The 3,330-nt window shown below is 46.9% G+C and overlaps 1 protein-coding gene across 1 annotated transcript in view; it reads right to left on the bottom strand.

The window, feature by feature from the left end:
* PITPNM2 (phosphatidylinositol transfer protein membrane associated 2) overlaps nt 1-3,330 on the bottom strand; it is a 114,732-nt gene that overhangs the window by 102,178 nt on the left and 9,224 nt on the right.

Genomic DNA, 3,330 nt, shown 5'->3' with positions numbered 1-3,330 from the left:
CAAACCCATTCCAGTGCTGGAAACAAAATAACTTGAAATTGAAAACGTGCGACCTCCCAAGCCTTTATTTACAGTATCACAAACCACAAGGGAAGGATCTGGCCAAGCTTTCCAGCTGCAATGGGAAGGGCAGGGAGAAACTCGCTCTCGTTTTTGCAGCTGTGATATTTAACACATCACAGGAAAGCAGGATGGGGAGGGGAAGGCAAATAAGAAGCTTGCAGTGGTGGGTGAAGAGGTCTCAGTCACACAAGTAGGTTCATACAATTACATCCCATCTCCCCTGAAATAAACGGATCTCTACACCTGCAAATGTAATTACAAAAATCAATCTGCCACGTGTTTAATGGTTTTGCTTCTCGACTTCTACATTGTACAAGATCATAAGATTCAGAAGCTTTCTGGACTTCACCAGTCCTGAATTTGTATTAGATCCGTAACGATCTCTCTTCATGCCACCATCCCCAAACTGCTACAACAAAGACTGTCAAAAATAAGCAGCCAAGAAGCAGTAGAATCTTCCTCAGCTATTTAAACAGCAGCACAGACACAACGAATGAGGTTGAGATCTATAGAAAGTTACTTGCAGCAGGAAACCGTCAGTTTGTGGTTAGCGTCACAGCTTTTTCCTCCCAGTTAAATACGTATGTCCAAACAGTTCCTCCACTACTCATCTAGTGTTTCTATTATAAAAAGGAAGAAAATGACCAAGAGAAAAACCCATCCATCCACACACTAGCAATTTCCTAACATCAAACTGCCTGACCCCGTAACAAGTGCCACTCTAAGCCACGCCATTACACACAGGTGTGGGAACATCACAGCTGTGCTGTCAGGCTGCCTAGCAGGGCTGCCCTCCTTGTCTGTACGACAGCAGCCATCACCCACCTCTCTGAAGTGTTATCACCTCGATCTAACTCACTGCACGGTGCTTTGCAGCATACTCTGCGAAGGATCCACCATGACAATAGATGGTGCTGAATTCAGTCACTTCCATTAAACTCACCCCTTACAATAGGTACTATTCTCACATCACAGGTTGTGGAGCAAGTCCCCTGGTAAAACAAAGCACAAAGAAAAGTAAAATTCAGCCCCAGTCTGTGTCCACGTAGAAGGACACAAGGCTCTAGAAAGGGAAAGTTCATCATGTTATACAACCTGGGCAGAAATGTACCTAAGAGAACACAGTGCTACACAGGCTCATGGGCAGGTGCTGCCAGCAAGGCACAAAGGAGCCACATGCAAAGCTGACCTGGGCTTCCACTTGACAGTACATTCACAGTTCAGAGGGGCCACCACTTTCCCCAGCACACTACGGATACATCGGCCTCCTGCCCAACACATCAGTCTCTGCTTCTTCTTAAAGAGGCAATCATTCACTCCACCCCAGGTCCCGCGGCTGTGAGGCAGAAGTCAGAGGCAGTGCAGCATCCCTGGACAACCAGAAGCAAGGGTGGTGAGGGACAGGGCAGCAGGCACCTCCTTATCTGCATCACCATCATCCACCTCCCCCGACACGCTGCTCCCACAAGCTGAGACTTCTTGCTGTGGTCCCACAGCTGTCCTCGAGCATCCAGGCTCTTATATATGCACCCCTCAGTATCTGTCTGCTCTGCTTTTCTGCTTGTGCCAGGGATTCAGCACACTTTCTTACATTTCAAAACAATCCCATGCAGAATACTCCAGGTACAACTTCCAGAGGACCCTCCTCTCCTCATTATTCCTCTGTTCAGAGGTCCTACTGCACAGGGATGCTGATAGGACATAAGAGGAAATTACTCAGTGCCTACAGCACTTCCCTGTGCTCTGGACATTGTTATTCAGCTCTTTGTTTTCAGGAACACTGCATTCTCTGACAAGGTTTAAAAGCCATTTTTCTCCCTGTGTTCCTTACCTGCCAATCCAGGGACATTACTTGCTCTCCAGTGACGCAAGCTGCACGGATTCATTTTGCTGCAAACACAATACCAAGGCAGTTTCCCCTCACCTGCCCAGGCTCTTAATGACCACTCAGGACCTCTTACAGAGAGGAATGTCAGCCCTGAAGAGTGCCAAGTCCTTCAGGCAAGCAAAAGGAGCAGTCCCACAGCCTCAAAACAAAGCAAACCCTAAACATGGCTAAGGACAGCGCCTCTTCGCTGCTACCACTAACTTTGTCAGACAAACACTCTCTCCTTTACAACAGCCTACAGGGGAGCAAGGGGACCTGGAGTGATCTATGGCAAGGGAGATGCAGCTTTTGAGACACAATGTCCTCCCTCAGCCCAGGAGCACAAATTCTTACAGCAGCATCAATTCCTCCAGTAAAGTTGCTGACAGCAGTGACTGCTCCCACAGAGAGCTGTGCACAGCTTAGTCAGGGCTGCAGTGTGCAGGAGAGAAGCTGCTGGACTCTCAAGAGAAATCTGGGTATCCCACCGAGGGATGGGCTGCAAGTGTGGCAAGCAGTCTGCCTGAGCTGGCCCTGGGTTCTGCTGATGCTGAAGAGAGGCTTTGGGAAGGAAGTCAGCACAGGGAATGGCAATTAATTCACTGGGAGTCAGTTTGCTGACAAGAGATAATTAAGGTAGTCAAATAACCCTTAGTTTTCAAGGGCTTCTGGCTTTGCACGTCGATACAAAGCTGGTGTCACTGTGGTTTCTGTGTAACTGCTGCGACTTGAGTACCAGTCCAGGGGAACTGAAAATATATTTTAGTCTGACACGCAAACAGCTCAGACCCAAACTCATTTACCCTTTCTCCGGTCTCTGCAGCAGTCCACTGCTTTTAAACTAAAAGCCAACAATTCTGAGTTTCAGCATCGAGCAACAAAAAAAACCAAAATTGCTGTATCACCATGTCAACGCAAAGCAAAATGTTTGGTGGATCTAAGAGTTAAAAACACTCCTTTTGACAGGGGGAAAAAAATTAAGTGGCAAGGAATGCACTGGAGGAAAACAAGAAGATGCAAAACTACCCATTCAGGTAAAGACTGGCATTCTGTGTACAGACTACAAGACATATTTCTAGAACTCTCATAAAAGCAGCTCAGTAGAGCTGGAAAGGCACCCAGCAAACCCACAATCCACACTCTGCAAGCTGGAGCACAAAGGGTGCACAAAAAAATCACAAAAAGCACCAAATCTCTTAAGAATTGCTTGTTAAAGAACCCGCAGGGTACTCTGCTCCCATCTACACTTCTTGCTGTGGACGTTTTGCTTCTCAATTCTCTTCAAAATGTCAAGTTAGGACTTCAGAGAGGAAAATAAGAATTAGAAGCTAACACAATGTCATCGCAGTACCAGGAGGTGCACACTTGTTTATTTCAGACCAAACCCTTTTTTTTTGGGG

The sequence above is a fragment of the Meleagris gallopavo genome, chromosome 17 (genome assembly GCF_000146605.3).
Source record: "Meleagris gallopavo isolate NT-WF06-2002-E0010 breed Aviagen turkey brand Nicholas breeding stock chromosome 17, Turkey_5.1, whole genome shotgun sequence".
NCBI classification, from domain to species: domain Eukaryota; kingdom Metazoa; phylum Chordata; class Aves; order Galliformes; family Phasianidae; genus Meleagris; species Meleagris gallopavo.
The sequence above is the reverse complement of the archived record's forward strand: the minus strand, read 5'-3'. Positions and strand labels throughout refer to the sequence as shown.